This window comes from Oncorhynchus clarkii, chromosome 27, assembly GCF_045791955.1.
Source record: "Oncorhynchus clarkii lewisi isolate Uvic-CL-2024 chromosome 27, UVic_Ocla_1.0, whole genome shotgun sequence".
NCBI lineage: Eukaryota > Metazoa > Chordata > Actinopteri > Salmoniformes > Salmonidae > Oncorhynchus > Oncorhynchus clarkii.
Genome location: NC_092173.1, coordinates 34,201,282 through 34,226,853, shown reverse-complemented (window position 1 = coordinate 34,226,853; position 25,572 = coordinate 34,201,282). Strand labels below are relative to the sequence as shown.

Here is a 25,572-nt window from a genome sequence, read left to right as displayed (position 1 = left end):
AGCGCTACATTCAATAAATATTACTACAAATATTTATGTTCATGAAATCACAAGTGCAATATAGGAAAACACAGCTTAGCCTTTTGTTAATCCACCTGTTGTGTCAGATTTTGAAAATATGCTTTACAGTGAAAGCAATCCAAGCGTTTGTGTAAGTTTATCGATCGCACGACAAAACATTAAGTACACTTAGCATCAGGTCGCTTGGTCACGAAAATCAGAAAAGCAATCAAATTAATAGTTTACCTTTGATGATCTTCGGATGTTTTCACTCACGAGACTCTCAGTTACACAACAAATGTTCCTTTTGTTCCATAAATATTTTTATATACAAAATACCTCCATTTATTTGGCGCGTTATGTTCAGAAATCCACAGGAAAGAGCGGTCACGACAACGCAGAAGAAAATTCCAAATAGTTTCCATAATGTCCACAGAAACATGACAAACGTTTTTTATAATCAATCCTCCGGTTGTTTTTAAAATATATAATTGATAATATATCAACCGCAAATGTCTTTCACAGTAGGAGAGGGAAAAGCAATACCTATCCAAACTCTGTTGCGTGAGCAAAACTTGACACGATGTTATCGTTCTGGCTCCTTTTTCAAAATAAAAGCCTGAAACTATGTTTGAAGACTGGTGACAACTTGAGGAAGCGAAAGGAAAAGGAATCTGGTTCATATCCCTTTAAATCCAGCAAAGGGAGGCAATGGAACATGGAGTTTTCAAAATAGAAGCCAAATCCTGTTTTGATTTTCCTCGGGGTTTCACCTGCAATATCACTTCTGTTTTACTCACAGACAATATTTTGACAGTTTTGGAAACTTTAGAGTGTTTTCTATCCAATACTAATAATAATATGCATATATTAGCAACTGAGAATGAGGAGCTGGCCGTTTACAATGGGCACCTTTTCATCCAAGCTACTCAATACGGCCCCTGCAGCCATTAAAAGTTAAACAACAATTCAGTTTTAAGAAAATCCCCCCAAAAAGTAAGAGATGAGAATAACAAATCATTAAAAAGCAGCAGAGAGTCTTTAAGTGCCTCTAAACGGGCTGTCATGTGCCTTTTACTGAGGAGTAGCTTCCGTCTGGCCACTCTACCATAAAGGCCTAAATGGTGAAGTGCTGCAGAGATGGTTGTCCTTCTGGAAAATTCACCCATCTCCACAGAGGAACTCTAGAGCTCTGTCAGAGTTACCATCAGGTTCTTGGTCACCTCCCTGACAAAGGCCCTTCTCCCCCGATTGTTCAGTTTGGCCGAGTGGCCAGCTCTGGAAGAGTCTTGGTGGTTCCAAACTTCTTCCATTTAAGAATAATGGAGGCCATTATGTTCTTGGGGACCTTCAATGCTGCAGATCTGTGCCTCGACACAATCCTGTCTCGGAGCTCTAAGTACAATTCCTTCCACCTCATGGCTTGGTGTTTGCTCTGACATGCACATCATCTGTGGGACCTTATATAGACAGGTGTGTGCCTTTCCAAATCATGTCCAATCAATTGAATTTACCACAGGTGGACTCCAATCAAGTTGTAAAAACATCTCAAGGATGTTCAATGGAAACAGGATGCATCTGAAATCAATAGTAAAAAGTCTCATAGTAAAAGGTCTGATTTGCTTTAGTTTGCGCGCCAGCTCTGCAAATTCACCAACAATACTAATGACCTGCAGTGGATCAAACCATTGTGAGGCAAAGGGCGGGGGTCGCAATCTTTTGAAACTTAAAAACGTGCTATTAAGTGTCTATAATCAGCATAAGTGCTTTCATTGCGTTCATTCATATTATTGAAATTACATAGATATGTTTACAGTGATATATTGGGGGGGGAAATCATATTTTTCCAGGATAGGGGGGTCGTGTCCCCCCCTGGGATTTCTGCCTATGCACGCGATATCTCCTCACTCACGTGGTTGATTGAAGGACGTGGTTGATGGAAGAACTGATTTGTGTTGATGGCAATTACCATATAAATTCAAAGATGAAGAAGGAGGGATGACTAGAAACGATTCAGTTGACCGTTTTATGTGTGGATTAATTGTCGGAGTAGAGGAATTTGTGTAATTCAGGTAAAAAAATGACGCAATGTTTATATCACAGGACAAATTAGCTAGCGGGTTAACTCGCTAAATTGCCATACATGTTTCATGCTTTTCGGCCTGTCCCCAATTTAATGCCATTGGTCACATATTTTGTTTTGATATTTTAACCTGCGTGTCTTTATAATGAACTTTATCTGTCGAAAATGGAAATTGTGAGGTTTGAGGTCTTGTGGTGGCTTACTACTTTGTCCCGCTCCGGGATGGTCTAGCAACCATCGCGTTTTTGTCCATTTGGGATCCTGTGTATGCGGTAGATTTTTGCCGTGTTTGCGTCCACTTGGGAAATGGGAGATACGGGTCCGGAAACCTTTTTTTTTTTTTTTTTTTTTTTCTCGTGATTTGTGGACCGCTCGGTGTAATTGTAGGTCTCTTATCCACCTACGTTCCACTGCTTTTTGCCGCCCACTGGTCCACCCAGAACACGACTGTAATCCTGATATATTGAGGTAAGTGATGGGGTGATCCTGGAAATGAGTCACTAGTTCTGTGTGTAAATGGGCCCGTTTGATATTGTATAGAATGTTGTTTAAGTCTATTTTCTATTGTATACTGGGTTTCCCCAATGTAGTGTTTTTTGCTAAATGTGCAAGTGATTATATACATATATGACATTTGGAGTGTAGAGTGAAATGAAAGACAACCCCCCCTCTCCAAAAGTTGGGTCTGTGCTGTTGTGAGTTGAAAAGACTTGGATAAATTCATGATGAGAGGGGGTCAACTACCCCCTCTGCTGGGTAATCTAAGAAAGCAACTGGGGGAGGAAAGGGGGTGTGTACAGGGGGTTGGGGGGAAAAGAAGGGTGTGGTGTGGGTCCAAATTGTGGGTAGAGCCTATTCTAAATGTAGCTGCTCACACCAATTCTTAAAAATGAGGTCTGCTGTGGTTGTTGTTCAGTGTATCAGGTCTGTTGTGTGGAATTCATCATGGGGTATCTCCAAGAGAAATGGGCCATGTGTGGTGATGTAACCGTTAATAGTTTTGTTGACGTTTTGTTGACGTTGAGTGTGAGGTTATTTTCCTGACACCACACTCCGAGGGCCCTCACCTCCTCCCTGTAGGCCGTCTCGTCGTTGTTGGTAATCAAGCCTACCACTGTTGTGTCGTCCGCAAACTTGATGATTGAGTTGGAGGCGTGCGTGGCCACGCAGTCGTGGGTGAACAGGGAGTACAGGAGAGGGCTCAGAACGCATTCTTGTGGGGCCCCAGTGTTGAGGATCAGCGGGGAGGAGATGTTGTTGCCTACCCCTCACCACCTGGGGGCGGCCCGTCAGGAAGTCCAGTACCCAGTTGCACAGGGCGGGGTCGAGACCCAGGGTCTCGAGCTTGATGACGAGCTTGGAGGGTACTATGGTGTTGAATGCCGAGCTGTAGTCGATGAACAGCATTCTCACATAGGTATTCCTCTTGTCCAGATGGGTTAGGGCAGTGTGCAGTGTGGTTGAGATTGCATCGTCTGTGGACCTATTTGGGCGGTAAGCAAATTGGAGTGGGTCTAGGGTGTCAGGTAGGGTGGAGGTGATATGGTCCTTGACTAGTCTCTCAAAGCACTTCATGATGACGGATGTGAGTGCTACGGGGCGGTAGTTGTTTAGCTCAGTTACCTTAGCTTTCTTGGGAACAGGAACAATGGTGGCCCTCTTGAAGCATGTGGGAACAGCAGACTGGTATAGGGATTGATTGAATATGTCCGTAAACACACCGGCCAGCTGGTCTGCGCATGCTCTGAGGGCGCGGCTGGGGATGCCGTCTGGGCCTGCAGCCTTGCGAGGGTTAACACGTTTAAATGTCTTACTCACCTCGGCTGCAGTGAAGGAGAGACCGCATGTTTTCGTTGCAGGCCGTGTCAGTGGCACTGTATTGTCCTCAAAGCGGGCAAAAAAGTAATTTAGTCTGCCTGGGAGCAAGACATCCTGGTCCGTGACTGGGCTGGATTTCTTCCTGTAGTCCGTGATTGACTGTAGACCCTGCCACATGCCTCTTGTGTCTGAGCCGTTGAATTGAGATTCTACTTTGTCTCTGTACTGGCGCTTAGCTTGTTTGATAGCCTTGCGGAGGGAATAGCTGCACTGTTTGTATTCGGTCATGTTACCAGACACCTAGGATCATAAATTAAACTGAGGTAAGCTCCAAGTTGCCTCTTTTTTTCTGGGTGGCAGTGCAGAAGTCGATGTGGTGAGAGATTCATTCAACCATAGTGTTGTTAAATATGAACATAAACGCCATATTGTGCATTTAAATGGTTTTATTGTTTTGTTAAAGGAAAGGAAAAACCTAAAAGAGGAAGTGCCAAACTAAAACCAAACAAACCATAAATATATAGAGTAAAAATAAATTATGAATAAAACCATGTTCTTCTCCATCCATTTTCCTGTCTGTTAAAACCCATTTTCTAATACAGGCCATTTGGTGTTATTGTCTGTAGGTTCTGGATCCATTCCCGTTCTACCCTCTTTCGCTGCCCACAGGTCCAGCCTATATGTGACTGTAACCCTGATATGGTAAGGTGAGTGATGGGGTGCTCCTGGAAGTGGGTTATGAGTAAATTGTAGGTTGATGTGGGCACTTGGCCAATGCAAGTTCAAAACAGACAGTGTGACCCAATTAAAGGCACTTCCGGTTGGCACAGGAAGCTATACGTAAACACATATCTTGCTTGGGGTATTCTCTTACAGAATCCTGAGTTTAAAGTCTTTATGTTAAAAATTGACTGATCTACACAGGGTTGAATGCAGTCATTTTCACATTTGCAGGTTATGTACATCAAAATACCTTTTGGGTGAATTTAACCACTTCCGGATGCTCCAGGAAGCTTAGATTCGACACAGGTAGACCTCATAGTGGTCTGATGGACTGTCATAGAAGACAGGTTCATAAGGCATTCATAACCCACATAGGCTTCAGGTTGAATTTAGAGGTGCAGGCAATGTATTCCTATGGGGAGAGAAGTCAATGCAAACTGTTTGAAGTAAACACCTTCTTTTAACTGCTAAGGGTTAATGCCACACGGCCAAGGTTAGGCTTGCACGGATCGGGAGGACCTCAGGAACGTACCTGAGGTCGAATTGTGCTTCTCACCCTAGCAGTTCTCTCACTGTCACCCAAAACAAATGACATTTAGGGCTAGGCTTCATTTTGGGCCTACTTTTCTCATGGTCGCTGCGCTCAGACCGAGCGAGCTACGGGATATCTCGTTGAACTCTGCACGGCCTAGAGATTATGTTTATGCCCTTGCCTGCTCTCTGTGTCTTTCAGCACCACACTTTTTCACTCCATCCTTGCTGTGTGTGTGTGAGAGAGCTTTTCTTTGACATCTGCTGGGGGAAATTACTGATTTACAGTTTAGGAGGGTTACCTAGTCACACATATGAAGTTTTGGAAAGATGTGACTTTTTTAACCCTTCAAAACAGACAGTGTGACCCAATTAAAGGCACTTCCGGTTGGCACAGGAAGCTATAAGTAAACACTTGTCTTTATTGACATAGCCACTTACAGAATCCTGAGTTTTAAGTCTTTAAGTTAAGAATTGACTGATCTACACAGGTTTGAATACAGTGATTTTCATAATGACAGGTTATGTGTTTCAAAACACTTTTAGGGTGAGCTAGCTTGATAGTTAATGTTTGCTTTAGTTTGCGCGCCAGCTCTGCAAATTCACCAACAATACTAATGACCTGCAGTGGATCAAACCATTGTGAGGCAAAGGGCGGGGGTCGCAATCTTTTGAAACTTAAAAACGTGCTATTAAGTGTCTATAATCAGCATAAGTGCTTTCATTGCGTTCATTCATATTATTGAAATTACATAGATATGTTTACAGTGATATATTGGGGGGGAAATCATATTTTTCCCAGGATAGGGGGGTCGTGTCCCCCCCTGGGATTTCTGCCTATGCACGCGATATCTCCTCACTCACGTGGTTGATTGAAGGACGTGGTTGATGGAAGAACTGATTTGTGTTGATGGCAATTACCATATAAATTCAAAGATGAAGAAGGAGGGATGACTAGAAACGATTCAGTTGACCGTTTTATGTGTGGATTAATTGTCGGAGTAGAGGAATTTGTGTAATTCAGGTAAAAAAATGACGCAATGTTTATATCACAGGACAAATTAGCTAGCGGGTTAACTCGCTAAATTGCCATACATGTTTCATGCTTTTCGGCCTGTCCCCAATTTAATGCCATTGGTCACATATTTTGTTTTGATATTTTAACCTGCGTGTCTTTATAATGAACTTTATCTGTCGAAAATGGAAATTGTGAGGTTTGAGGTCTTGTGGTGGCTTACTACTTTGTCCCGCTCCGGGATGGTCTAGCAACCATCGCGTTTTTGTCCATTTGGGATCCTGTGTATGCGGTAGATTTTTGCCGTGTTTGCGTCCACTTGGGAAATGGGAGATACGGGTCCGGAAACCTTTTTTTTTTTTTTTTTTTTTTTTCTCGTGATTTGTGGACCGCTCGGTGTAATTGTAGGTCTCTTATCCACCTACGTTCCACTGCTTTTTGCCGCCCACTGGTCCACCCAGAACACGACTGTAATCCTGATATATTGAGGTAAGTGATGGGGTGATCCTGGAAATGAGTCACTAGTTCTGTGTGTAAATGGGCCCGTTTGATATTGTATAGAATGTTGTTTAAGTCTATTTTCTATTGTATACTGGGTTTCCCCAATGTAGTGTTTTTTGCTAAATGTGCAAGTGATTATATACATATATGACATTTGGAGTGTAGAGTGAAATGAAAGACAACCCCCCCTCTCCAAAAGTTGGGTCTGTGCTGTTGTGAGTTGAAAAGACTTGGATAAATTCATGATGAGAGGGGGTCAACTACCCCCTCTGCTGGGTAATCTAAGAAAGCAACTGGGGGAGGAAAGGGGGTGTGTACAGGGGGTTGGGGGGAAAAGAAGGGTGTGGTGTGGGTCCAAATTGTGGGTAGAGCCTATTCTAAATGTAGCTGCTCACACCAATTCTTAAAAATGAGGTCTGCTGTGGTTGTTGTTCAGTGTATCAGGTCTGTTGTGTGGAATTCATCATGGGGTATCTCCAAGAGAAATGGGCCATGTGTGGTGATGTAACCGTTAATAGTTTTGTTGACGTTTTGTTGACGTTGAGTGTGAGGTTATTTTCCTGACACCACACTCCGAGGGCCCTCACCTCCTCCCTGTAGGCCGTCTCGTCGTTGTTGGTAATCAAGCCTACCACTGTTGTGTCGTCCGCAAACTTGATGATTGAGTTGGAGGCGTGCGTGGCCACGCAGTCGTGGGTGAACAGGGAGTACAGGAGAGGGCTCAGAACGCATTCTTGTGGGGCCCCAGTGTTGAGGATCAGCGGGGAGGAGATGTTGTTGCCTACCCTCACCACCTGGGGGCGGCCCGTCAGGAAGTCCAGTACCCAGTTGCACAGGGCGGGGTCGAGACCCAGGGTCTCGAGCTTGATGACGAGCTTGGAGGGTACTATGGTGTTGAATGCCGAGCTGTAGTCGATGAACAGCATTCTCACATAGGTATTCCTCTTGTCCAGATGGGTTAGGGCAGTGTGCAGTGTGGTTGAGATTGCATCGTCTGTGGACCTATTTGGGCGGTAAGCAAATTGGAGTGGGTCTAGGGTGTCAGGTAGGGTGGAGGTGATATGGTCCTTGACTAGTCTCTCAAAGCACTTCATGATGACGGATGTGAGTGCTACGGGGCGGTAGTTGTTTAGCTCAGTTACCTTAGCTTTCTTGGGAACAGGAACAATGGTGGCCCTCTTGAAGCATGTGGGAACAGCAGACTGGTATAGGGATTGATTGAATATGTCCGTAAACACACCGGCCAGCTGGTCTGCGCATGCTCTGAGGGCGCGGCTGGGGATGCCGTCTGGGCCTGCAGCCTTGCGAGGGTTAACACGTTTAAATGTCTTACTCACCTCGGCTGCAGTGAAGGAGAGACCGCATGTTTTCGTTGCAGGCCGTGTCAGTGGCACTGTATTGTCCTCAAAGCGGGCAAAAAAGTAATTTAGTCTGCCTGGGAGCAAGACATCCTGGTCCGTGACTGGGCTGGATTTCTTCCTGTAGTCCGTGATTGACTGTAGACCCTGCCACATGCCTCTTGTGTCTGAGCCGTTGAATTGAGATTCTACTTTGTCTCTGTACTGGCGCTTAGCTTGTTTGATAGCCTTGCGGAGGGAATAGCTGCACTGTTTGTATTCGGTCATGTTACCAGACACCTAGGATCATAAATTAAACTGAGGTAAGCTCCAAGTTGCCTCTTTTTTTCTGGGTGGCAGTGCAGAAGTCGATGTGGTGAGAGATTCATTCAACCATAGTGTTGTTAAATATGAACATAAACGCCATATTGTGCATTTAAATGGTTTTATTGTTTTGTTAAAGGAAAGGAAAAACCTAAAAGAGGAAGTGCCAAACTAAAACCAAACAAACCATAAATATATAGAGTAAAAATAAATTATGAATAAAACCATGTTCTTCTCCATCCATTTTCCTGTCTGTTAAAACCCATTTTCTAATACAGGCCATTTGGTGTTATTGTCTGTAGGTTCTGGATCCATTCCCGTTCTACCCTCTTTCGCTGCCCACAGGTCCAGCCTATATGTGACTGTAACCCTGATATGGTAAGGTGAGTGATGGGGTGCTCCTGGAAGTGGGTTATGAGTAAATTGTAGGTTGATGTGGGCACTTGGCCAATGCAAGTTCAAAACAGACAGTGTGACCCAATTAAAGGCACTTCCGGTTGGCACAGGAAGCTATACGTAAACACATATCTTGCTTGGGGTATTCTCTTACAGAATCCTGAGTTTAAAGTCTTTATGTTAAAAATTGACTGATCTACACAGGGTTGAATGCAGTCATTTTCACATTTGCAGGTTATGTACATCAAAATACCTTTTGGGTGAATTTAACCACTTCCGGATGCTCCAGGAAGCTTAGATTCGACACAGGTAGACCTCATAGTGGTCTGATGGACTGTCATAGAAGACAGGTTCATAAGGCATTCATAACCCACATAGGCTTCAGGTTGAATTTAGAGGTGCAGGCAATGTATTCCTATGGGGAGAGAAGTCAATGCAAACTGTTTGAAGTAAACACCTTCTTTTAACTGCTAAGGGTTAATGCCACACGGCCAAGGTTAGGCTTGCACGGATCGGGAGGACCTCAGGAACGTACCTGAGGTCGAATTGTGCTTCTCACCCTAGCAGTTCTCTCACTGTCACCCAAAACAAATGACATTTAGGGCTAGGCTTCATTTTGGGCCTACTTTTCTCATGGTCGCTGCGCTCAGACCGAGCGAGCTACGGGATATCTCGTTGAACTCTGCACGGCCTAGAGATTATGTTTATGCCCTTGCCTGCTCTCTGTGTCTTTCAGCACCACACTTTTTCACTCCATCCTTGCTGTGTGTGTGTGAGAGAGCTTTTCTTTGACATCTGCTGGGGGAAATTACTGATTTACAGTTTAGGAGGGTTACCTAGTCACACATATGAAGTTTTGGAAAGATGTGACTTTTTTAACCCTTCAAAACAGACAGTGTGACCCAATTAAAGGCACTTCCGGTTGGCACAGGAAGCTATAAGTAAACACTTGTCTTTATTGACATAGCCACTTACAGAATCCTGAGTTTTAAGTCTTTAAGTTAAGAATTGACTGATCTACACAGGTTTGAATACAGTGATTTTCATAATGACAGGTTATGTGTTTCAAAACACTTTTAGGGTGAGCTAGCTTGATAGTTAATGTTTGCTTTAGTTTGCGCGCCAGCTCTGCAAATTCACCAACAATACTAATGACCTGCAGTGGATCAAACCATTGTGAGGCAAAGGGCGGGGGTCGCAATCTTTTGAAACTTAAAAACGTGCTATTAAGTGTCTATAATCAGCATAAGTGCTTTCATTGCGTTCATTCATATTATTGAAATTACATAGATATGTTTACAGTGATATATTGGGGGGGGAAATCATATTTTTCCCAGGATAGGGGGGTCGTGTCCCCCCCTGGGATTTCTGCCTATGCACGCGATATCTCCTCACTCACGTGGTTGATTGAAGGACGTGGTTGATGGAAGAACTGATTTGTGTTGATGGCAATTACCATATAAATTCAAAGATGAAGAAGGAGGGATGACTAGAAACGATTCAGTTGACCGTTTTATGTGTGGATTAATTGTCGGAGTAGAGGAATTTGTGTAATTCAGGTAAAAAAATGACGCAATGTTTATATCACAGGACAAATTAGCTAGCGGGTTAACTCGCTAAATTGCCATACATGTTTCATGCTTTTCGGCCTGTCCCCAATTTAATGCCATTGGTCACATATTTTGTTTTGATATTTTAACCTGCGTGTCTTTATAATGAACTTTATCTGTCGAAAATGGAAATTGTGAGGTTTGAGGTCTTGTGGTGGCTTACTACTTTGTCCCGCTCCGGGATGGTCTAGCAACCATCGCGTTTTTGTCCATTTGGGATCCTGTGTATGCGGTAGATTTTTGCCGTGTTTGCGTCCACTTGGGAAATGGGAGATACGGGTCCGGAAACCTTTTTTTTTTTTTTTTTTTTTTCTCGTGATTTGTGGACCGCTCGGTGTAATTGTAGGTCTCTTATCCACCTACGTTCCACTGCTTTTTGCCGCCCACTGGTCCACCCAGAACACGACTGTAATCCTGATATATTGAGGTAAGTGATGGGGTGATCCTGGAAATGAGTCACTAGTTCTGTGTGTAAATGGGCCCGTTTGATATTGTATAGAATGTTGTTTAAGTCTATTTTCTATTGTATACTGGGTTTCCCCAATGTAGTGTTTTTTGCTAAATGTGCAAGTGATTATATACATATATGACATTTGGAGTGTAGAGTGAAATGAAAGACAACCCCCCCTCTCCAAAAGTTGGGTCTGTGCTGTTGTGAGTTGAAAAGACTTGGATAAATTCATGATGAGAGGGGGTCAACTACCCCCTCTGCTGGGTAATCTAAGAAAGCAACTGGGGGAGGAAAGGGGGTGTGTACAGGGGGTTGGGGGGAAAAGAAGGGTGTGGTGTGGGTCCAAATTGTGGGTAGAGCCTATTCTAAATGTAGCTGCTCACACCAATTCTTAAAAATGAGGTCTGCTGTGGTTGTTGTTCAGTGTATCAGGTCTGTTGTGTGGAATTCATCATGGGGTATCTCCAAGAGAAATGGGCCATGTGTGGTGATGTAACCGTTAATAGTTTTGTTGACGTTTTGTTGACGTTGAGTGTGAGGTTATTTTCCTGACACCACACTCCGAGGGCCCTCACCTCCTCCCTGTAGGCCGTCTCGTCGTTGTTGGTAATCAAGCCTACCACTGTTGTGTCGTCCGCAAACTTGATGATTGAGTTGGAGGCGTGCGTGGCCACGCAGTCGTGGGTGAACAGGGAGTACAGGAGAGGGCTCAGAACGCATTCTTGTGGGGCCCCAGTGTTGAGGATCAGCGGGGAGGAGATGTTGTTGCCTACCCTCACCACCTGGGGGCGGCCCGTCAGGAAGTCCAGTACCCAGTTGCACAGGGCGGGGTCGAGACCCAGGGTCTCGAGCTTGATGACGAGCTTGGAGGGTACTATGGTGTTGAATGCCGAGCTGTAGTCGATGAACAGCATTCTCACATAGGTATTCCTCTTGTCCAGATGGGTTAGGGCAGTGTGCAGTGTGGTTGAGATTGCATCGTCTGTGGACCTATTTGGGCGGTAAGCAAATTGGAGTGGGTCTAGGGTGTCAGGTAGGGTGGAGGTGATATGGTCCTTGACTAGTCTCTCAAAGCACTTCATGATGACGGATGTGAGTGCTACGGGGCGGTAGTTGTTTAGCTCAGTTACCTTAGCTTTCTTGGGAACAGGAACAATGGTGGCCCTCTTGAAGCATGTGGGAACAGCAGACTGGTATAGGGATTGATTGAATATGTCCGTAAACACACCGGCCAGCTGGTCTGCGCATGCTCTGAGGGCGCGGCTGGGGATGCCGTCTGGGCCTGCAGCCTTGCGAGGGTTAACACGTTTAAATGTCTTACTCACCTCGGCTGCAGTGAAGGAGAGACCGCATGTTTTCGTTGCAGGCCGTGTCAGTGGCACTGTATTGTCCTCAAAGCGGGCAAAAAAGTAATTTAGTCTGCCTGGGAGCAAGACATCCTGGTCCGTGACTGGGCTGGATTTCTTCCTGTAGTCCGTGATTGACTGTAGACCCTGCCACATGCCTCTTGTGTCTGAGCCGTTGAATTGAGATTCTACTTTGTCTCTGTACTGGCGCTTAGCTTGTTTGATAGCCTTGCGGAGGGAATAGCTGCACTGTTTGTATTCGGTCATGTTACCAGACACCTAGGATCATAAATTAAACTGAGGTAAGCTCCAAGTTGCCTCTTTTTTTCTGGGTGGCAGTGCAGAAGTCGATGTGGTGAGAGATTCATTCAACCATAGTGTTGTTAAATATGAACATAAACGCCATATTGTGCATTTAAATGGTTTTATTGTTTTGTTAAAGGAAAGGAAAAACCTAAAAGAGGAAGTGCCAAACTAAAACCAAACAAACCATAAATATATAGAGTAAAAATAAATTATGAATAAAACCATGTTCTTCTCCATCCATTTTCCTGTCTGTTAAAACCCATTTTCTAATACAGGCCATTTGGTGTTATTGTCTGTAGGTTCTGGATCCATTCCCGTTCTACCCTCTTTCGCTGCCCACAGGTCCAGCCTATATGTGACTGTAACCCTGATATGGTAAGGTGAGTGATGGGGTGCTCCTGGAAGTGGGTTATGAGTAAATTGTAGGTTGATGTGGGCACTTGGCCAATGCAAGTTCAAAACAGACAGTGTGACCCAATTAAAGGCACTTCCGGTTGGCACAGGAAGCTATACGTAAACACATATCTTGCTTGGGGTATTCTCTTACAGAATCCTGAGTTTAAAGTCTTTATGTTAAAAATTGACTGATCTACACAGGGTTGAATGCAGTCATTTTCACATTTGCAGGTTATGTACATCAAAATACCTTTTGGGTGAATTTAACCACTTCCGGATGCTCCAGGAAGCTTAGATTCGACACAGGTAGACCTCATAGTGGTCTGATGGACTGTCATAGAAGACAGGTTCATAAGGCATTCATAACCCACATAGGCTTCAGGTTGAATTTAGAGGTGCAGGCAATGTATTCCTATGGGGAGAGAAGTCAATGCAAACTGTTTGAAGTAAACACCTTCTTTTAACTGCTAAGGGTTAATGCCACACGGCCAAGGTTAGGCTTGCACGGATCGGGAGGACCTCAGGAACGTACCTGAGGTCGAATTGTGCTTCTCACCCTAGCAGTTCTCTCACTGTCACCCAAAACAAATGACATTTAGGGCTAGGCTTCATTTTGGGCCTACTTTTCTCATGGTCGCTGCGCTCAGACCGAGCGAGCTACGGGATATCTCGTTGAACTCTGCACGGCCTAGAGATTATGTTTATGCCCTTGCCTGCTCTCTGTGTCTTTCAGCACCACACTTTTTCACTCCATCCTTGCTGTGTGTGTGTGAGAGAGCTTTTCTTTGACATCTGCTGGGGGAAATTACTGATTTACAGTTTAGGAGGGTTACCTAGTCACACATATGAAGTTTTGGAAAGATGTGACTTTTTTAACCCTTCAAAACAGACAGTGTGACCCAATTAAAGGCACTTCCGGTTGGCACAGGAAGCTATAAGTAAACACTTGTCTTTATTGACATAGCCACTTACAGAATCCTGAGTTTTAAGTCTTTAAGTTAAGAATTGACTGATCTACACAGGTTTGAATACAGTGATTTTCATAATGACAGGTTATGTGTTTCAAAACACTTTTAGGGTGAGCTAGCTTGATAGTTAATGTTTGCTTTAGTTTGCGCGCCAGCTCTGCAAATTCACCAACAATACTAATGACCTGCAGTGGATCAAACCATTGTGAGGCAAAGGGCGGGGGTCGCAATCTTTTGAAACTTAAAAACGTGCTATTAAGTGTCTATAATCAGCATAAGTGCTTTCATTGCGTTCATTCATATTATTGAAATTACATAGATATGTTTACAGTGATATATTGGGGGGGGAAATCATATTTTTCCCAGGATAGGGGGGTCGTGTCCCCCCTGGGATTTCTGCCTATGCACGCGATATCTCCTCACTCACGTGGTTGATTGAAGGACGTGGTTGATGGAAGAACTGATTTGTGTTGATGGCAATTACCATATAAATTCAAAGATGAAGAAGGAGGGATGACTAGAAACGATTCAGTTGACCGTTTTATGTGTGGATTAATTGTCGGAGTAGAGGAATTTGTGTAATTCAGGTAAAAAAATGACGCAATGTTTATATCACAGGACAAATTAGCTAGCGGGTTAACTCGCTAAATTGCCATACATGTTTCATGCTTTTCGGCCTGTCCCCAATTTAATGCCATTGGTCACATATTTTGTTTTGATATTTTAACCTGCGTGTCTTTATAATGAACTTTATCTGTCGAAAATGGAAATTGTGAGGTTTGAGGTCTTGTGGTGGCTTACTACTTTGTCCCGCTCCGGGATGGTCTAGCAACCATCGCGTTTTTGTCCATTTGGGATCCTGTGTATGCGGTAGATTTTTGCCGTGTTTGCGTCCACTTGGGAAATGGGAGATACGGGTCCGGAAACCTTTTTTTTTTTTTTTTTTTTCTCGTGATTTGTGGACCGCTCGGTGTAATTGTAGGTCTCTTATCCACCTACGTTCCACTGCTTTTTGCCGCCCACTGGTCCACCCAGAACACGACTGTAATCCTGATATATTGAGGTAAGTGATGGGGTGATCCTGGAAATGAGTCACTAGTTCTGTGTGTAAATGGGCCCGTTTGATATTGTATAGAATGTTGTTTAAGTCTATTTTCTATTGTATACTGGGTTTCCCCAATGTAGTGTTTTTTGCTAAATGTGCAAGTGATTATATACATATATGACATTTGGAGTGTAGAGTGAAATGAAAGACAACCCCCCCTCTCCAAAAGTTGGGTCTGTGCTGTTGTGAGTTGAAAAGACTTGGATAAATTCATGATGAGAGGGGGTCAACTACCCCCTCTGCTGGGTAATCTAAGAAAGCAACTGGGGGAGGAAAGGGGGTGTGTACAGGGGGTTGGGGGGAAAAGAAGGGTGTGGTGTGGGTCCAAATTGTGGGTAGAGCCTATTCTAAATGTAGCTGCTCACACCAATTCTTAAAAATGAGGTCTGCTGTGGTTGTTGTTCAGTGTATCAGGTCTGTTGTGTGGAATTCATCATGGGGTATCTCCAAGAGAAATGGGCCATGTGTGGTGATGTAACCGTTAATAGTTTTGTTGACGTTTTGTTGACGTTGAGTGTGAGGTTATTTTCCTGACACCACACTCCGAGGGCCCTCACCTCCTCCCTGTAGGCCGTCTCGTCGTTGTTGGTAATCAAGCCTACCACTGTTGTGTCGTCCGCAAACTTGATGATTGAGTTGGAGGCGTGCGTGGCCACGCAGTCGTGGGTGAACAGGGAGTACAGGAGAGGGCTCAGAACGCATTCTTGTGGGGCCCCAGTGTTGAGGATCAGCGGGGAGGAGATGTTGTTGCCTACCCTCACCACCTGGGGGCGGCCCGTCAGGAAGTCCAGTACCCAGTTGCACAGGGCGGGGTCGAGACCCAGGGTCTCGAGCTTGATGACGAGCTTGGAGGGTACTATGGTGTTGAATGCCGAGCTGTAGTCGATGAACAGCATTCTCACATAGGTATTCCTCTTGTCCAGATGGGTTAGGGCAGTGTGCAGTGTGGTTGAGATTGCATCGTCTGTGGACCTATTTGGGCGGTAAGCAAATTGGAGTGGGTCTAGGGTGTCAGGTAGGGTGGAGGTGATATGGTCCTTGACTAGTCTCTCAAAGCACTTCATGATGACGGATGTGAGTGCTACGGGGCGGTAGTTGTTTAGCTCAGTTACCTTAGCTTTCTTGGGAACAGGAACAATGGTGGCCCTCTTGAAGCATGTGGGAACAGCAGACTGGTATAGGGATTGATTGAATATGTCCGTAAACACACCGGCCAGCTGGTCTGCGCATGCTCTGAGGGCGCGGCTGGGGATGCCGTCTGGGCCTGCAGCCTTGCGAGGGTTAACACGTTTAAATGTCTTACTCACCTCGGCTGCAGTGAAGGAGAGACCGCATGTTTTCGTTGCAGGCCGTGTCAGTGGCACTGTATTGTCCTCAAAGCGGGCAAAAAAGTAATTTAGTCTGCCTGGGAGCAAGACATCCTGGTCCGTGACTGGGCTGGATTTCTTCCTGTAGTCCGTGATTGACTGTAGACCCTGCCACATGCCTCTTGTGTCTGAGCCGTTGAATTGAGATTCTACTTTGTCTCTGTACTGGCGCTTAGCTTGTTTGATAGCCTTGCGGAGGGAATAGCTGCACTGTTTGTATTCGGTCATGTTACCAGACACCTAGGATCATAAATTAAACTGAGGTAAGCTCCAAGTTGCCTCTTTTTTTCTGGGTGGCAGTGCAGAAGTCGATGTGGTGAGAGATTCATTCAACCATAGTGTTGTTAAATATGAACATAAACGCCATATTGTGCATTTAAATGGTTTTATTGTTTTGTTAAAGGAAAGGAAAAACCTAAAAGAGGAAGTGCCAAACTAAAACCAAACAAACCATAAATATATAGAGTAAAAATAAATTATGAATAAAACCATGTTCTTCTCCATCCATTTTCCTGTCTGTTAAAACCCATTTTCTAATACAGGCCATTTGGTGTTATTGTCTGTAGGTTCTGGATCCATTCCCGTTCTACCCTCTTTCGCTGCCCACAGGTCCAGCCTATATGTGACTGTAACCCTGATATGGTAAGGTGAGTGATGGGGTGCTCCTGGAAGTGGGTTATGAGTAAATTGTAGGTTGATGTGGGCACTTGGCCAATGCAAGTTCAAAACAGACAGTGTGACCCAATTAAAGGCACTTCCGGTTGGCACAGGAAGCTATACGTAAACACATATCTTGCTTGGGGTATTCTCTTACAGAATCCTGAGTTTAAAGTCTTTATGTTAAAAATTGACTGATCTACACAGGGTTGAATGCAGTCATTTTCACATTTGCAGGTTATGTACATCAAAATACCTTTTGGGTGAATTTAACCACTTCCGGATGCTCCAGGAAGCTTAGATTCGACACAGGTAGACCTCATAGTGGTCTGATGGACTGTCATAGAAGACAGGTTCATAAGGCATTCATAACCCACATAGGCTTCAGGTTGAATTTAGAGGTGCAGGCAATGTATTCCTATGGGGAGAGAAGTCAATGCAAACTGTTTGAAGTAAACACCTTCTTTTAACTGCTAAGGGTTAATGCCACACGGCCAAGGTTAGGCTTGCACGGATCGGGAGGACCTCAGGAACGTACCTGAGGTCGAATTGTGCTTCTCACCCTAGCAGTTCTCTCACTGTCACCCAAAACAAATGACATTTAGGGCTAGGCTTCATTTTGGGCCTACTTTTCTCATGGTCGCTGCGCTCAGACCGAGCGAGCTACGGGATATCTCGTTGAACTCTGCACGGCCTAGAGATTATGTTTATGCCCTTGCCTGCTCTCTGTGTCTTTCAGCACCACACTTTTTCACTCCATCCTTGCTGTGTGTGTGTGAGAGAGCTTTTCTTTGACATCTGCTGGGGGAAATTACTGATTTACAGTTTAGGAGGGTTACCTAGTCACACATATGAAGTTTTGGAAAGATGTGACTTTTTTAACCCTTCAAAACAGACAGTGTGACCCAATTAAAGGCACTTCCGGTTGGCACAGGAAGCTATAAGTAAACACTTGTCTTTATTGACATAGCCACTTACAGAATCCTGAGTTTTAAGTCTTTAAGTTAAGAATTGACTGATCTACACAGGTTTGAATACAGTGATTTTCATAATGACAGGTTATGTGTTTCAAAACACTTTTAGGGTGAGCTAGCTTGATAGTTAATGTTTGCTTTAGTTTGCGCGCCAGCTCTGCAAATTCACCAACAATACTAATGACCTGCAGTGGATCAAACCATTGTGAGGCAAAGGGCGGGGGTCGCAATCTTTTGAAACTTAAAAACGTGCTATTAAGTGTCTATAATCAGCATAAGTGCTTTCATTGCGTTCATTCATATTATTGAAATTACATAGATATGTTTACAGTGATATATTGGGGGGGGAAATCATATTTTTCCCAGGATAGGGGGGTCGTGTCCCCCCCTGGGATTTCTGCCTATGCACGCGATATCTCCTCACTCACGTGGTTGATTGAAGGACGTGGTTGATGGAAGAACTGATTTGTGTTGATGGCAATTACCATATAAATTCAAAGATGAAGAAGGAGGGATGACTAGAAACGATTCAGTTGACCGTTTTATGTGTGGATTAATTGTCGGAGTAGAGGAATTTGTGTAATTCAGGTAAAAAAATGACGCAATGTTTATATCACAGGACAAATTAGCTAGCGGGTTAACTCGCTAAATTGCCATACATGTTTCATGCTTTTCGGCCTGTCCCCAATTTAATGCCATTGGTCACATATTTTGTTTTGATATTTTAACCTGCGTGTCTTTATAATGAACTTTATCTGTCGAAAATGGAAATTGTGAGGTTTGAGGTCTTGTGGTGGCTTACTACTTTGTCCCGCTCCGGGATGGTCTAGCAACCATCGCGTTTTTGTCCATTTGGGATCCTGTGTATGCGGTAGATTTTTGCCGTGTTTGCGTCCACTTGGGAAATGGGAGATACGGGTCCGGAAACCTTTTTTTTTTTTTTTTTTTCTCGTGATTTGTGGACCGCTCGGTGTAATTGTAGGTCTCTTATCCACCTACGTTCCACTGCTTTTTGCCGCCCACTGGTCCACCCAGAACACGACTGTAATCCTGATATATTGAGGTAAGTGATGGGGTGATCCTGGAAATGAGTCACTAGTTCTGTGTGTAAATGGGCCCGTTTGATATTGTATAGAATGTTGTTTAAGTCTATTTTCTATTGTATACTGGGTTTCCCCAATGTAGTGTTTTTTGCTAAATGTGCAAGTGATTATATACATATATGACATTTGGAGTGTAGAGTGAAATGAAAGACAACCCCCCCTCTCCAAAAGTTGGGTCTGTGCTGTTGTGAGTTGAAAAGACTTGGATAAATTCATGATGAGAGGGGGTCAACTACCCCCTCTGCTGGGTAATCTAAGAAAGCAACTGGGGGAGGAAAGGGGGTGTGTACAGGGGGTTGGGGGGAAAAGAAGGGTGTGGTGTGGGTCCAAATTGTGGGTAGAGCCTATTCTAAATGTAGCTGCTCACACCAATTCTTAAAAATGAGGTCTGCTGTGGTTGTTGTTCAGTGTATCAGGTCTGTTGTGTGGAATTCATCATGGGGTATCTCCAAGAGAAATGGGCCATGTGTGGTGATGTAACCGTTAATAGTTTTGTTGACGTTTTGTTGACGTTGAGTGTGAGGTTATTTTCCTGACACCACACTCCGAGGGCCCTCACCTCCTCCCTGTAGGCCGTCTCGTCGTTGTTGGTAATCAAGCCTACCACTGTTGTGTCGTCCGCAAACTTGATGATTGAGTTGGAGGCGTGCGTGGCCACGCAGTCGTGGGTGAACAGGGAGTACAGGAGAGGGCTCAGAACGCATTCTTGTGGGGCCCCAGTGTTGAGGATCAGCGGGGAGGAGATGTTGTTGCCTACCCTCACCACCTGGGGGCGGCCCGTCAGGAAGTCCAGTACCCAGTTGCACAGGGCGGGGTCGAGACCCAGGGTCTCGAGCTTGATGACGAGCTTGGAGGGTACTATGGTGTTGAATGCCGAGCTGTAGTCGATGAACAGCATTCTCACATAGGTATTCCTCTTGTCCAGATGGGTTAGGGCAGTGTGCAGTGTGGTTGAGATTGCATCGTCTGTGGACCTATTTGGGCGGTAAGCAAATTGGAGTGGGTCTAGGGTGTCAGGTAGGGTGGAGGTGATATGGTCCTTGACTAGTCTCTCAAAGCACTTCATGATGACGGATGTGAGTGCTACGGGGCGGTAGTTGTTTAGCTCAGTTACCTTAGCTTTCTTGGGAACAGGAACAATGGTGGCCCTCTTGAAGCATGTGGGAACAGCAGACTGGTATAGGGATTGATTGAATATGTCCGTAAACACACCGGCCAGCTGGTCTGCGCATGCTCTGAGGGCGCGGCTGGGGATGCCGTCTGGGCCTGCAGCCTTGCGAGGGTTAACACGTTTAAATGTCTTACTCACCTCGGCTGCAGTGAAGGAGAGACCGCATGTTTTCGTTGCAGGCCGTGTCAGTGGCACTGTATTGTCCTCAAAGCGGGCAAAAAAGTAATTTAGTCTGCCTGGGAGCAAGACATCCTGGTCCGTGACTGGGCTGGATTTCTTCCTGTAGTCCGTGATTGACTGTAGACCCTGCCACATGCCTCTTGTGTCTGAGCCGTTGAATTGAGATTCTACTTTGTCTCTGTACTGGCGCTTAGCTTGTTTGATAGCCTTGCGGAGGGAATAGCTGCACTGTTTGTATTCGGTCATGTTACCAGACACCTAGGATCATAAATTAAACTGAGGTAAGCTCCAAGTTGCCTCTTTTTTTCTGGGTGGCAGTGCAGAAGTCGATGTGGTGAGAGATTCATTCAACCATAGTGTTGTTAAATATGAACATAAACGCCATATTGTGCATTTAAATGGTTTTATTGTTTTGTTAAAGGAAAGGAAAAACCTAAAAGAGGAAGTGCCAAACTAAAACCAAACAAACCATAAATATATAGAGTAAAAATAAATTATGAATAAAACCATGTTCTTCTCCATCCATTTTCCTGTCTGTTAAAACCCATTTTCTAATACAGGCCATTTGGTGTTATTGTCTGTAGGTTCTGGATCCATTCCCGTTCTACCCTCTTTCGCTGCCCACAGGTCCAGCCTATATGTGACTGTAACCCTGATATGGTAAGGTGAGTGATGGGGTGCTCCTGGAAGTGGGTTATGAGTAAATTGTAGGTTGATGTGGGCACTTGGCCAATGCAAGTTCAAAACAGACAGTGTGACCCAATTAAAGGCACTTCCGGTTGGCACAGGAAGCTATACGTAAACACATATCTTGCTTGGGGTATTCTCTTACAGAATCCTGAGTTTAAAGTCTTTATGTTAAAAATTGACTGATCTACACAGGGTTGAATGCAGTCATTTTCACATTTGCAGGTTATGTACATCAAAATACCTTTTGGGTGAATTTAACCACTTCCGGTTGCTCCAGGAAGCTTAGATTCGACACAGGTAGACCTCATAGTGGTCTGATGGACTGTCATAGAAGACAGGTTCATAAGGCATTCATAACCCACATAGGCTTCAGGTTGAATTTAGAGGTGCAGGCAATGTATTCCTATGGGGAGAGAAGTCAATGCAAACTGTTTGAAGTAAACACCTTCTTTTAACTGCTAAGGGTTAATGCCACACGGCCAAGGTTAGGCTTGCACGGATCGGGAGGACCTCAGGAACGTACCTGAGGTCGAATTGTGCTTCTCACCCTAGCAGTTCTCTCACTGTCACCCAAAACAAATGACATTTAGGGCTAGGCTTCATTTTGGGCCTACTTTTCTCATGGTCGCTGCGCTCAGACTGAGCGAGCTACGGTCAAGCGGGATATCTCGTTGAACTCGGCACGGCCTAGAGATTATGTTTATGCCATTGCCTGCGCTCTGTGTCTTTCAGCACCGCACTTTTTCACTCCATCCTTGCTGTGTGTGTGTGTGTGAGAGCTTTTCTTTGACATCTGCTGGGGGAAATGACTGATTTACAGTTTAGGAGGGTTACCTAGTCACACATATGAAGTTTTGGAAAGATGTGACTTTTTTAACCCTTCAAAACAGACAGTGTGACCCAATTAAAGGCACTTCCGGTTGGCACAGGAAGCTATACGTAAACACATATCTTGCTTGGGGTATTCTCTTACAGAATCCTGAGTTTAAAGTCTTTATGTTAAAAATTGACTGATCTACACAGAGTTGAATGCAGTCATTTTCACATTTGCAGGTTATATACATCAAAATACCTTTTGGGTGAATTTAACCACTTCTGGTTGCTTCAGGAACCTTAGAATTGACACAGGTAGACCTCATAGTGGTCTGATGGACTGTCATAGAAGACAGGTTCATAAGGCATTCATAACCCACATAGGCTTCAGGTTGAATTTAGAGGTGCAGGCAATGTATTCCTATGGGGAGAGAAGTCAATGCAAACTGTTTGAAGTAAACACCTTCTTTTAACTGCTAAGGGTTAATGCCACTCGGCCAAGGTTAGGCTTGCACGGATCGGGAGGACCTCAGGAACGTACCTGAGGTCGAATTGTGCTTCTCACCCTAGCAGTTCTCTCACTGTCACCCAAAACCAATGACATTTATGGCTAGGCTTCATTTTGGGCCTACTTTTTTCATGGTCGCTGCGCTCAGACTGAGCGAGCTACGGTCAAGCGGGATATCTCGTTGAACTCGGCACGGCCTAGAGATTATGTTTATGCCATTGCCTGCTCTTTGTGTCTTTCAGCACCGCACTTTTTCACTCCATCCTTGCTCTGTGTGTGTGTGAGAGCTTTTCTTTGACATCTGCTGGGGGAAATGACTGATTTACAGTTTAGGAGGGTTACCTAGTCACACATATGAAGTTTTGGAAAGATGTGACTTTTTTAACCCTTCAAAACAGACAGTGTGACCCAATTAAAGGCACTTCCGGTTGGCACAGGAAGCTATACGTAAACACATATCTTGCTTGGGGTATTCTCTTACAGAATCCTGAGTTTAAAGTCTTTATGTTAAAAATTGACTGATCTACACAGAGTTGAATGCAGTCATTTTCACATTTGCAGGTTATATACATCAAAATACCTTTTGGGTGAATTTAACCACTTCTGGTTGCTTCAGGAACCTTAGAATTGACACAGGTAGACCTCATAGTGGTCTGATGGACTGTCATAGAAGACAGGTTCATAAGGTATTCATAACCCACATAGGCTTCAGGTTGAATTTAGAGGTGCAGGCAATGTATTCCTATGGGGAGAGAAGTCAATGCAAACTGTTTGAAGTAAACACCTTCTTTTAACTGCTAAGGGTTAATGCCACACGGTCAAGGTTAGGCTTGCACGGATCGGGAGGACCTCAGGAACGTACCTGAGGTCGAATTGTGCTTCTCACCCTAGCAGTTCTCTCACTGTCACCCAAAACAAATGACATTTAGGGCTAGGCTTCATCTTGGGCCTACTTTTTCTCATGGTCGCTGTGCTCAGACCGAGCGAGCTACGGTCAAGCGGGATATCTCGTTGAACTCGGCACGGCCTAGAGATTATGTTTATGCCATTGCCTGCTCTCTGTGTCTTTCAGCACCGCACTTTTTCACTCCATCCTTGCTGTGTGTGAGTGTGGGAGCTTTTCTTTGACATCTGCTGGGGGAAATGACTGATTTACAGTCATTGACACAGATGGCCGCCTCGCTTCGCGTTCCTAGGAAACCATGCAGTTTTTTGTTTTTTTACGTGTTATTTCTTACATTCGTACCCCAGGTCATCTTAGGTTTCATTACATACAGTCGAGAAGAACTACTGAATATAAGATCAGCGTCAACTCACCATCAGTACGACCAAGAATATGTTTTTCGCGACGCGGATCCTGTGTTCTGCCTTAAAAACAGGACAACGGAGTGGATCCCATGCAGCGACCCAAAAAAGAGGGAAACGAGGCGGTCTTCTGGTCAGACTCCGGAGACGTGCACAACGTGCACCACTCCCTAGCATTCTTCTTGCTAATGTCCAGTCTCTTGACAACAAGGTTGATGAAATCCGAGCAAGGGTAGCATTCCAGAGGGACATCAGAGACTGTAACGTTCTTTGCTTCACGGAAACGTGGCTCACTGGAGAGACGCTATCCGAGGCGGTGCAGCCAACGGGTTTCTCCACGCATCGCGCAGACAGAAACAAACATCTTTCTGGTAAGAAGAGGGGCGGGGGCTTATGCCTTATGGCTAACGTGACATGGTGTGATGAAAGAAACATACAGGAACTCAAATCCTTCTGTTCACTTGATTTAGAATTCCTCACAATCAAATGTAGACCGCATTATCTACCAAGAGAATTCTCTTCGATTATAATCACAGCCGTATATATCCCCCCCAAGCAGACACATCGATGGCTCTGAATGAACTTTATTTGACTCTTTGCAAACTGGAAACCATTTATCCGGAGGCTGCATTCATTGTAGCTGGGGATTTTAACAAGGCTAATCTGAAAACAACAAGACTCCCTAAATTTTATCAGCATATTGATTGCGCAACCAGGGGTGGAAAGACCTTGGATCATTGTTACTCTAACTTCCGCGACGCATATAAGGCCCTGCCCCGCCCCCCTTTCGGAAAAGCTGACCACGACTCCATTTTGTTGATCCCTGCCTACAGACAGAAACTAAAACAAGAGGCTCCCACGCTGAGGTCTGTCCAACGCTGGTCCGACCAAGCTGACTCCACACTCCAAGACTGCTTCCATCACGTGGACTGGGACATGTTTCGTATTGCGTCAGACAACAACATTGACGAATACGCTGATTCGGTGTGCGAGTTCATTAGAATGTGCGTTGAAGATGTCGTTCCCATAGCAACGATTAAAACATTCCCTAACCAGAAACCGTGGATTGATGGCAGTTCGCGTGAAACTGAAAGCGCGAACCACTGCTTTTAATCAGGGCAAGGTGTCTGGTAACATGACCGATTACAAACAGTGCAGCTATTCCCTCCGCAAGGCTATCAAACAAGCTAAGCGTCAGTACAGAGACAAAGTAGAATCTCAATTCAACGGCTCAGACACAAGAGGCATGTGGCAGGGTCTACAGTCAATCACGGACTACAGGAAGAAATCCAGCCCAGTCACGGACCAGGATGTCCTGCTCCCAGGCAGACTAAATAACTTTTTTGCCCGCTTTGAGGACAATACAGTGCCACTGACACGGCCTGCAACGAAAACATGCGGTCTCTCCTTCACTGCAGCCGAGGTGAGTAAGACATTTAAACGTGTTAACCCTCGCAAGGCTGCAGGCCCAGACGGCATCCCCAGCCGCGCCCTCAGAGCATGCGCAGACCAGCTGGCCGGTGTGTTTACGGACATATTCAATCAATCCCTATACCAGTCTGCTGTTCCCACATGCTTCAAGAGGGCCACCATTGTTCCTGTTCCCAAGAAAGCTAAGGTAACTGAGCTAAACGACTACCGCCCCGTAGCACTCACTTCCGTCATCATGAAGTGCTTTGAGAGACTAGTCAAGGACCATATCACCTCCACCCTACCTGACACCCTAGACCCACTCCAATTTGCTTACCGCCCAAATAGGTCCACAGACGATGCAATCTCAACCACACTGCACACTGCCCTAACCCATCTGGACAAGAGGAATACCTATGTGAGAATGCTGTTCATTGACTACAGCTCGGCATTCAACACCATAGTACCCTCCAAGCTCGTCATC

At 44.9% G+C, this 25,572-nt stretch overlaps 1 protein-coding gene across 1 annotated transcript in view; it reads left to right on the top strand.

The window, feature by feature from the left end:
* LOC139385398 (glutamate receptor 4-like) overlaps nt 1–25,572 on the top strand; it is a 240,726-nt gene that overhangs the window by 115,562 nt on the left and 99,592 nt on the right. The window lies entirely within an intron of this gene.